Consider the following 11,901-nt stretch of genomic DNA (forward strand, 5'->3'; position numbering starts at 1 on the left):
GTTATTATTGACTTTTCTTAGACTTGACTTGTCTAAGATAAGACTTTGGACTCTGGACTTTTGAGTTAATGCTGAAATGAGTTCAGACTTTGGTGGGCTGTTGGGAAGGCATGACTGGTTTTGAAATGTGAGGACATGAGATTTGGGAGGGACCAGGAGTGGAATGATATGGTTTGGCTGTGTTCCCACACAAATCTAACCTTGAATTTTAATATTCCCCACGTGTCAAAGGCAGGTGGAGATAATTGAATCATGGGAGCAGTTTCACCCATACTGTTCTCATGATAGTGAATAAGTTTCATGAGATCTGATGGTTTTAGAAATGAGTGTTCCCCTGCACAAGCACTATTATCTGCCAACATGATCTTCTTTTATCATCTGCCATGATGTGATGCCTCCCAAGCCATGTGGAACTGTGAGTTCATTCAACCTCTTTCCCTTATAAATTACCAAGTCTTGGGTGTGTCTTCATTAGCAGTGTAACAACAAACCAATATAGTGACCAATCCAAATTTGGGGTATAGAGTTTTATTAGTAATCTAGGACCAAATAACGTCCCTTCCTAATTGCCCTGGGACCTTTGTTAGCAAATTTTCTCTGATTCCAAGTAGCAATCAGAGATAATTTTATTCTCCCCTGGATTCTAAATCTGAAAAATGGATTGATCACTTTTTCAGCTAATATTCGAGATTGGGGAAAATGTTTCCTTTCCTGACCTCTATCATCCTGGAGGACTCTGTCTCTGGGTACCACTGCCTCTGTCTATCCACACAAGTGAAGAGACTCAGAATGTTTGGCTTATTTCTGAAGCAGTGTTTCCAGTAAGGTCTTTGAGAATGGAGCCCAAACATGTGGAACATATCTGGAGATACATGGCCTTTTAGGTAATCCATGACAAGTCAGGTATGCCAAAACTTAAAAAGAATGGCTTCTTTGCTAGAAGGAAAAATGAAAAATTAAACAAACAAAACACTTGGAGTTCCAGAACTAAACCTTCCAGGGTTATAAATGAATATGAGGAATATCCAGGGAATTCATCCCAGTTGCTGAAAGGCCCAGAACTTTAAAATCACAGGTGAGTCTTTTAGAAGAGTTTTGAACCAAATCCTTAAGGCAAGTATAACATAAAACGCTTCTTTTATATTTTTCTGTAGTATTCAAAAAGTTTTTAAAACCTATGGCCTGAGTCCCATTCGAAGTCAGGACAGGAGAGAAATAAGTCATTTACATGAAAAGAAAGATGAGATCCTTTTAGGGTAGAGAAAATTGGTTATTTTCTTGGCCTTTGTATCTATTACCAGAGCCCAGCACTGTGCTTGACATATGGTAGGCATTCAGTACATGTTGCTTAAATGAATACATGGAGAGGAGAGACAAAGGTAGGCTGAAGATTTTCGGAAGACAATCTGCATCTACATTATTTATCATTTATCAATCAGCTAAGTTTCAAGCCATCATGAGACTTTCCTCTAGAAGACAACTGCTTTTCCAGAATATTTTCTTACTATCCTTATAACTCAAATGGAAACAAAAAGCAGGCATACAAGATCATTATCTTTCATAATCTGACCTAAAACAACTATGTTCCATAGCATCCTCTCCAGGATTTCATTCAGGAAATGGTTTTATTGTCTAATATACTATTATCCATAAAATTATTCACTTATTCAATGAGATATATGTATTGAGTGTTCTAATTATATTCCTTTATATATTCAAATAAGTTTCTCCCACTCTGTTTCCTATTTTCTTTCCTCCTTTCTGTCCTTTCTTTCTTCACCAATATCAGTCATGTCAACTCATTTCTTTCCCTTCGCTATTTCTATATTTGTGGTGAAACATGTCCTATCTTTTCTGATTATTTGATTTAAATATTATCATGTTTCTTTGATGTAACAATTTAATTACCCTTTCTAGAAAAAAAAGTATCTAATTTTAATTTCCCCCTTTCCTCATAATTCAATAATTGTACATTTGGTAGCTTAATCAGTTAATTGTGCATGTGCAAAATATGCTTTAATAGTTTAAAGACTCTGTTTTATTTAGTTGTTATCAAAAGGGATTAATGTTTGGGTTTAGAAGATGTGTGGGTAGATTATTTTATAGCTTCCACATCCTTTAATGGCATCAGGGGCCAATGTGACTTCTATTTTTAATAAAGGAAGAGCTTCTTATATACAGACTTTGGAAGCCTAAGAATTGAATGGAGGATATTTCTTACAATGAACAAAACAAAACAAAAACAAACAAAAAACTGTGCTTTACTGATATAGAGGCTTGTGGTTATTATTGAATTGATTATCCAAAGCAGCCATCTCCTTTTTGAAAATGGTAGAAAGTGTATAGAAAATAGGACATATCTTAGCCAAGGTCGAAATTTGCTCAGGCACTGATCTGTAAATTTATTAAAGTTTCAAGATTGAACCCTGAGGATTAGAAGTTAATTGATAGCTTTTGTTTTCTATCCACCATGGACAATATCAAGTATCAGAAATTTTTTAATGAATCCTCCAGCATTAATCTTTTACCCTAGGGAAAGGTTCCTATACGTAATGAGATTAAAGAGAACCACCAGCTACTTTAGCCTTCCTTTTTTCAGTGCATTTAAAAGTGACTTCAAGTTGTGAGTATCAGGCAGCTCTGAAGAAGAGCTGATGCCCTACTATGGCTATAAAAACTTTGCCTTTCCTTCCTTGCCCTAGTTCATCTCTTGTTCTTGAAGGTGCCGAAGAGGATAATTGCTCAGTTGCTGAGGCTCTGCAAGTCTTCCAAACCACAATAAGGGAAACTTAATTTCCCCTAAAGCACAGTCAAGTTTAATAAACGTTGAACATCCTTGAGGATAGCGCCTGTCTTATTTTACTTGGCGTCTCTCCTGACAGGTACAGTCCTTGCTCCTTGGAGCTAAAGTTTCAAAATTTCATCTTCTCCTCCCACATGATTCTTCTTCCTCTTTGTCTTCTCCTCCTAAATTTAAGTCTTTCCGTCACTTGCTTAGCCTAGTGAGTTTTGCTTGTTTGTTTGATAGTCGTGTATTTACACCTTAACTTCTGATTTCCTAATGGGATACTTACATATGACTGTGTACTGTGCGGGCCAGAAAGTGCCTCAGTGTACAAGTAAAATTTAGTGAGCTAAGGGCAGGTAAGAAATAACTGCTACATTCATACTTTAAAATTTTCCATGTCATATTACAAGAAACAAGTGCATGGTAGATGCTCAAAGTTAGTTATTCCTACTTGTCAATGAACTGATAAGGTAATGATGGAAGAATATTGTAATGTATGTTCACCTGTAAATGTACATAAATGCCTACCCAAAAATATGATGCTGACGTCAAGACTTTATCATAACACATACAGAGAGATAGGAAAAAGCCTGTTACTTTCACAATTGTAAGAGCAGGCAGACCTCTCCATCAGGTTCAAAGTATCTTGAGAAAGCAAGCAAAGGTGACTGGCTTAGAGCCAGTGTCCCATCAACATGTGAGGTGCTAACATAAAACTTAGCACTAGTCCATCTATGTCTGCAGGTGACCATAACAATAACACACAGGAATACAGAGGAGTGTCAAAGAATAACTTAAAATGCATAGTTTTGGCCAGGCGCAGTGGCTTATGCCTGTAATGTCAGCACTTTGGGAGGCTGAGGTGGGAGGATCACCTGAGGTCAAGAGTTCAAGACCAGCCTGGTCAACATGCTGAAATCTGATATCTACTAAAAATTAAATAAATAAATAAATAAATAAATAAATAAATAAGCTGAGCATGGTGGTGCATGCCTGTAATCCCAGTTACTCGAGAGGCTGAGGCAGGAGAATCATTTAAACCCAGGAGGCAGAGGTTGCAGTGAGCCAAGATCATGCCACTGCACTCCAGCCTAGGAGACAGGAGACTCCATCTTAAAAAAATAAATAAAAATAAAATGCATAGTTGGGCAATAACTCTTGTAAGGATTTAAGGAAGTCAACAGTCCCAATGAACTGGAATTGTCAGGGCCATCAATAGAGAAAGTATTACGCATTGGGTACATTTATTTCAAAAGCATCTACTGAGTAAAGCTTTGTGCCAAGTGTTATGGGTAGAAAGTTAAATACGACACAGATTTCCTTCTGAAGGAATTCAAAGTCCAGAAATAGACTTAAAAAATACAGAATAATCATAGTAGAATTACCCTGTATAGTAAGCACTGTAATGATAGTATGAAGTTGGTATATGGAAGCCTAGGAGAGTAATTGATTAATTCTGTCATTTGTGGGTTGAAAAGATTTCTTTATCTACTAGAAGATAGGAAAGAAAGAGAGCAACTAGTGAGAGAGTCCAGCTTAGCTACTGGACCATGGCACTAGCCCTGATCTGTCAAAACACGTCTGATGAGTCCAGTGGTCACTCTGTCCACTTGGGCAACCCTTAACCATCGAGTCTTCCAGCTCTTAGGACAGAGTTAGGTCTATGAATAAGCACAAGGAAAATAATAATCTTTCCTATCTCCAACCAAAAAAAAAAATATGTATGAACGACTTATCACCCTAATGAGAGCTGAACATTTTACTTACGGAATAGATACCACATCATTTGGAAATATATTATTTACTATACCAAGTACATTGAACGCTAGCTCTTAAAATCCCTTAAACTAAGTCTCTAACGTGTGTATGTTTGTCCCTATCCACTACTGACTCAACTCAAGTGCTCTTATTTTTTTTCTAAAGATGATCAAAAGAATATTATTTTGCAAATACTCTAAAATGTTCCCATGATTTTGATTTAAGCTATTTTAGATATAGACATGGTTGCAGGTTATAGAGTCAAGATTCTACTCACCAGCCAGCTCATAACCTTACTATATTATCATGTATCATTAAACAGTACAAAAAAGAAAGATTAAAACAACTACCCCTCTCACACACACACACCATGGATCAAAGTCAAAGAGAAAATAAAACATAGGCCACTTGTCCTGCCATCAATAAGCCTATGAAATAAAATAATGAGTAAAAATAGTCATAAAGAGACAAATATAGTAGACACCTTAACCTGATACCATGAATCTGACAGTAATATCTGTTAACTGAATACAGAAAGAAATCCAGTGAGGGACCAAGGCTAAGTCCTTTTGAACATCCTGTTATTTATAAGCAAAAGACAAAAAGATCAAGTGAAATAACTGTTCAATGAGTTGAACACTAATTGGTCTCAGTCAGTCAAGCCCTGCCTAGGGAAATGGCAGTTTCTTTGCCAACTATAATAATAAAGGAGTTTCTGACTGCTTTTCCCTCACTCTCTCCTTGCCTTTACTCAACACTACCTTCGGTTCAAACAATAAAAATCCATTTACAGACATATCATCCATTTACAGACAAATCCATTTACAGACAGATCAGTGGGCAAGGATGTTTGGTCCTTAGCTGGACCATCAAATGGCTGCATAGCCTGCAGTGGCAGCTGAAGAATGGCATTAAAAGTAATGAAGTAGCAAAAGTGGCAAAACCAGTTCAATGGAGGATTTCAATAAATAGTGCAGGAGCAATTGAACACCCATAGTCCAAAAAGCAAACCAAAAAGAACTTTTACCTAAATATCACATCTTTTTATTAAAGTTAACTTGAAATAGATCCTAAACTTAAATGTGAAACACAATACTATAAAAGTTCTAGAAAAAATGCATAGGTGAGAGTCTTCTGGAAAAAAGCATAGGAGAGGAGCTTCTAGATCTAAGTCTAGGTAAAGTGTTCTTATGCTTGACACCAAAAATACAATTCATAAAAGAAAAATTGAACAGCATTGAAATTAAAACCCTTTGCTCTGTTAAAGATCTTGTTAAGAAAATACAAAGACAAATTTTAGACTGGGAGAAAACATTTGCAAATTACATATCCAGCATAGTTCTTTTATGTAGAATATCTAAAGAACTCTCAAAACTCAATATTAAAAATTCCTAACAGCACTGCCTTAGTTCACTCAGGCTACTACAACAAAATACCATACACTGGGTTGCTTATAAACCACAGAAAATTATTTCTCACAGTTCTGATGTCTCAGAAGTCTAAGATCAAAATGTCAGCAGATTTGGTATCTAATGAGAACCTGCTTCCTTCTTAGATGAGCATTTTCTCACTGTAACTTCATGTGGCAGAAGAGGGAAAAAAGCGACCTTGGGCCTCTTTTATAAGGGCATGAATTCCATTCCTGTATCAGCTGTCATAATTTGATCACCTCCTATAGGCCATACCTCTTCACACTATTGTGTTAGGGGTTAGAATTTCAACATATTAATTTTGAGGGGAGACAAACATTTGGACTGTAGCAGATGCTCAACATCGCTAATTGTTAGAGAATTGTAAATCAAAACCACAATGACATTTTACCTTATACCCATCAGGATGACTACTGTCAGAAAAACAAAAAATAACCAGTGATGGCAAGAATGCAAACAACTTGAAACCCTTGTGTGCAGTTGGTAAGAACACAAAATGGTGCAGCCTTTATGGAAAACAGTATGGAGGTTCCTGTTTTAGTCTATTTTGTGCTACTGTAACAAAACATCACAGAAGGTCTTATGTATAAAGCAGAGAATTTTTTTTTCCACACAGTTCTGGAGGCCAGGAAGTCCAAGATCGTGGCCCCAGCAGGCTCAATTGTCTGGTGAGTGTTGCTCTCTGCTTCCAAGATAGCACCCTGCTAATGCATTCTTTCAGGAGACATGCTGTGTCCTCATGTGGCAGAAGACAGAAGGGCAAGGAGGCCAATGCTGCAGGTTGTCTTTTTTATAATGGTCTTAATTCCATTTATGAGGAGAGAAATGTTCATAACCTAATCACCTCTTAATACCATTACATTGACCATTAGTTTTTCAATGCCTGAATTTTGGAGGGGACACATTAATATCTTAGCAGTTTCTCAAAAAATTAAGAATAGAATTACCATATGATATAGCAATTCCACTTTTGGATATACATCCAAAAGAATTCAAAGAAGAATTTTGATGATATTTTTGCACATTCATGTTCGCCATATGGTTTATTATCCATAATAGCCAAGAGGTGGAAGCAACCCAAATATTCACTGACAGTTGAATGAATAAAGAAAATATGGTATTTACATGCAATGGAATATTATGTAGCCTTAAAAAGAAAGACATTCTGTCATGCACCACAACATTAGTGAACCTTGAGGACATTATCTTAGGCAGAGTAAGCCAGTTACAAAGGGACAAATACTGTATGATTCTACTCATATCAAGTAGCTAAAGTAGTTAAAATCATGGGTACAGAAAGTAGAAAGATGGCTATTAAGGTCTAGTGGAAGCAGGAGGCAGAATTAGTGTTCACTGGGTATAGAGTTTTCGCATTGCAAGATAAGCATTTTAGAATCTGTTACACAATAGTGTCAATGTACTTAACACTACTGAACTATATGTTTTAAAATGAATAAGATGCAAATTTAGTGTTACGTGTTTTTTAACACAACAAAAATATCCCATTAGAAAATGAGCAATCAAGAGGTTGAAAAAATAACCAACAGATTGGGAGAATATATTTTCAAAAGACATACCTGAAAAGGAGTGTTATCCAAAATATACAAAGAATTTCTAAAACTCAACAGAAAAAAAAAAAAGAAAAGAAAAGAAAAAGAATAAAACAGTTCAAAGACTTTCACAGACACCTTACCAAAGAAGATGTACAAATGGCAAGTAAGCATATGAAAAGGTGCGCCACTTGTCTCATTGGAGAAATATAAATTAAAACAACAAGGAGATCATCAGAGAAATGCAAATCAAAACCACAATGAAATACCATCTCGCACCACTCAGAATGGCAAATATTAAAAAGTCAGGAAACAATAGATACTAGTGAGGCTGTCAATAATTAGGAACTCTTTTACACTGTTGATGGGAATGTAAATTAGTTCGACCATTGTGGAAGATAGTAGGCAATTCTTCGAAGATTTAGAACAAGAAGTACCATTTGACCCAGTAATGCCATTACTGGGTATATACCCAAAGGATTATAAAAATTCTAGTATAAAGACACATGCTGTTTATTGCAGCACTATTTACAATAGCAAAGTAATGGGACCAACCCATATGGTCATTGATGATAGACTGCATAAAGAAAATGTGGCACATATGAATACTATGCAGCCATAAAAAGAGATGAGATCACGTCCTTTGCAAGGACATGGATGAAGCTGGAAGCCATTATCATCAGCAAACTAACACAGGAGCAGAAAACTAAACACAGCATGTTTCACTCATAAGTGAGAGTTGAACATTGAGAACACATGGACACAGAGAGGGGAACAACACACACCAGGACTTGGTGAGGGGTAGGGGGTGGGAGGAGTGAACTTAGAGGACAGGTCAATAGGTGCAGCAAACCACCATGCCACACGTATACCTATGTAATGAACCTGCACGTTCTGTACATGCATCCTGCTTTTTTTTTTTTTTTTTTTTTTTTTAAGAAATAAAGAAAAAAAAAAAGAGCTATCACTACATACCTATCAGAATGGCCAAAATTTAGAACACTGACAACACCAAATGCTAGTGAGGATGGGAGCAACAGAAACACTCATTCACTGATAGTGGGAATTCAAATTGTACTGACACTTTGGAAGAAAGTTTAGTGATTTATAACAGTAAACATTCTTACTATATGATGCGGTAATCACACTGCTTGGTATTTACTCAAAAGCATTGACAACATGTCCACACAAAAACCTGCATATGCGTGTTTATATTAATAGCAGCTTTATTCATAATTGCCAAAACTTGGAAGCAACCAAGATTTCCTTTGGTAGATGAATTGGTAAATAAACTGTGGTACGTACAGACCTTAGAATATTATTCAGCACAAATAAGAAATGAGCTATAAAGCCATAAAATGACATTGAAGAAATTTAAATGCATGTTATTAAGTGAAAAAAGCCAACCTGTAAATGATACACAGTGTATGATTCTAAATATATGTCATTCTAGGGAAGAAAAAAGTGAGGACAGTAAAAAGACCAGCAGTTACCAGGCAATGAGGGGAGCAAAGGGTGAATAGGTGGAGTACAGAGGATATTAAGGGAAGTGAAACCACTGTCTATGGCACCATAATGATGAATACATTACATTATAAATATGTCCAAAGTCATAGATTGTACAACACCAAGAGTGGACCCTTTATAGACACATCCACCCCTTTTCCCCCATTTCTCATTCATGACAGTCACTAATCTGATCTCCATATCAATAACTGTGTTATTTCATAAATGTTAATTAAATAGAATCATGCCATATGTATCCTTTTGAGACTTTTTTTCACTTAGCATAATTTCCTTGAGAGTCTTGTCATAACCTAGTTAGTATCATGATTGTCATTGTGGTTACATGAAGCTCCACATAAGATATAGCTCTATAAACATAGAGCTATAAACGGACACACACATACACACACTATATACACACAAATGAGTGCATATATAACTGGTAATATGTGAAAAAGCTCTATAATTTGTACCAAGTTGGACTTCCTGGATTTGATAATGTACTGTAGTTATAGAAGATGTTGACAATGAAACGGGCTAAGTAAAGGGTTCACAGAACCTCTCTCTACATTTTTTACAACTATAATGTGCAATGTATAATCGTTTCAAAATAAAATATTCTTTTCAAAATAAGTTGGAAGAAAATTTCAGTCCAGACAAGATAACGTAGATCTGTTTTTGCCCTGTTTCTTCCCATTAAGTCCAACTATACATTCTAAAAGTGGTATAAGAGACAATGAAGGTAGAAGTCTTAAACGTGTTTAGAAGTTGAGCTCGTTTTGGACTGCAGATCTGGAAAGCAGGGCATCTAGGTAACCCCACCCAACAGATGGTCACACAGACCTGGTGTCTTTCAACTCAGCAACAGTAGGCAATACATGTGGGTTTATTCCTGCCCCAAATGGAATGAGAATCCCTACAATGACATCAGATAAGCCAATAGTAAGGGGAGACCCATCAGGAGTCTCACCAAAAATAAGCATCCAGGAAAAACACTCTCTTTCTCTGCCTGGTTGAAGATTCTCTCTTTCTGCCAAGAGAAACCCAGGTGGATGAGTGGAACTCACAAGAGAGATACAGCAGCTCATTCTGAGGAGCCACTTTGTCATAGAAGGCCCAAAACTCTCCTCCCCTATCCAGAGACTTGGATATAGTGGGCATAAACAAAAGGAGGATCCAGCTATACCAAGCCTCCTGATCTGGGAAGCCTCAGCAGTAAACAGTAAACAAGTTAAAAAAGAAGAAGAAGGAGAAGGAGAAGGAAGAAGGAAGAAGGAAGAGAAGGAAGAAGGAAGAAGGAAAGAAAAACAACTAAAAACAATCAAAAAATGGCATTTTGGGAGGCCAAGGTGGGTGGATCACCTGAGGTCAGGAGTTCAAGACCAGACTGACCAACATGGAGAAACCCGGTCTCTACTAAAAATACAAAATTAGCTGGGCTTGGTGGCACATGCCTGTAATCCCAGCTACTCAGGAGGCTGAGGCAGGATAATCACTTGAATCTGGGAGACAGAGGTTGTGGTAAGCCGATATCGCACCATTGCACTCCATCCTAGGTAACAGGAGCAACACTCCTTCTAAAAACAACAACAACAACAACAACAACAAATAATAGAAAAACAGCAACAACTACAAAAAGCAATACAATTATAAACTGGGTGAAGAGAATGAATAGACATTTTACTGAAGAGGACATACAGATGGCAAATAAGTACATCAAAAGATTTTCAACATCATTAGCCATCAGGGAAATGCAAATTAAAACCACAATAAGATATCAGTACACTTCTAGCAGAATGGCAAAAATGAAAAAAAAAAAAAATAGGACCACCATCAAATGTTGGCAAAGATATAGAGACACTGGATCACCTGCGCATTGCTGGTGAGAATGTAAAATATTACAGCCTCTCTGATAAACAGCTTGTTATGTTCTCATAAAACTAAGTATGCAACTAAATAGGTTCCAGAAATTATACCCTTGGGCTTTTGTCCCACCCAGAGAAATAAAAACTTATGTTTACACAAAAATGTTAAGCATGAATGTTCACAGTAATTTCATCCAAAATAGCCTCAAACTGGAATCAACCCGTAAATCATTCAACAGGTGAACGGTTAAACACACTATGGTACATCCATAGTATGAGATATATTACTTATCAATAAAAAAGATTGAACTATTTATACCTCAACAACTTGAATAAATTTCCAGGTAATTACTCTGAGTTGGAAAAAAAAATTACAGTACTAAAAGTTCATATACTGTGTGTTTTCATTTATACAACAGTTTTGAAATGACAAAAATGTAGAAATGGAGGGCATATTATTGGGTAGAAGGCCTTAGAGGCAGGAGAGGAGAAGGGGGAAAGATATGTAGGGTACATAAGAGATAGCATATTATTAAAGGCTAACAGTAGATATTCTTATGTTGGAACTTTCAGGGTCTTGATTGTGGTGGTGGATAAATTAACCTACGTGTAAATGACTGCATAAAACTGAACACACACACCAATACAAATGTGAGTGGGAAAATTTGAATAAGATCAGTATATCGTATCAATGTTAACATTTTAGTTGTGATACTATATTATTTCCTCACAAAATGTTACCATCAAGGAAAATGAACAAAATTTACATGGGATCTCTCTGTACTATTTTACGAAACTGCTTGTGAATCGACAAATATTACAATAACTACTTCAACCACAAAAAAAAATCAAAGACCCATCATTAAAATAGAATTGGAAATGAATCAGATGCAATGTTTCAAATCTGCTGCCCTTGTCTGTCTCCCATGAGTTCTGTAAAGCAAGATGATCTTGAAAAGCCAGCATCCGACAACAGCATTTTTGTTTGTTTTGTTTTGTTTTTA

General features: G+C 36.4%; 1 long non-coding RNA gene across 1 annotated transcript; it reads left to right on the plus strand.

The window, feature by feature from the left end:
• Positions 1 to 1,062: 1,062 nt before the first annotated feature.
• LOC105466945 (uncharacterized) lies at positions 1,063 to 6,455 on the plus strand. The gene is made up of 3 exons (XR_978537.2): positions 1,063 to 1,075; positions 2,723 to 2,882; positions 6,382 to 6,455. It is a non-coding gene; the product is annotated as an uncharacterized lncRNA (long non-coding RNA).
• The last annotated feature ends 5,446 nt before the right edge of the window (positions 6,456 to 11,901 follow it).

The sequence above is a fragment of the Macaca nemestrina genome, chromosome 6 (assembly GCF_043159975.1).
Source record: "Macaca nemestrina isolate mMacNem1 chromosome 6, mMacNem.hap1, whole genome shotgun sequence".
In the NCBI taxonomy this organism is placed as follows: domain Eukaryota; kingdom Metazoa; phylum Chordata; class Mammalia; order Primates; family Cercopithecidae; genus Macaca; species Macaca nemestrina.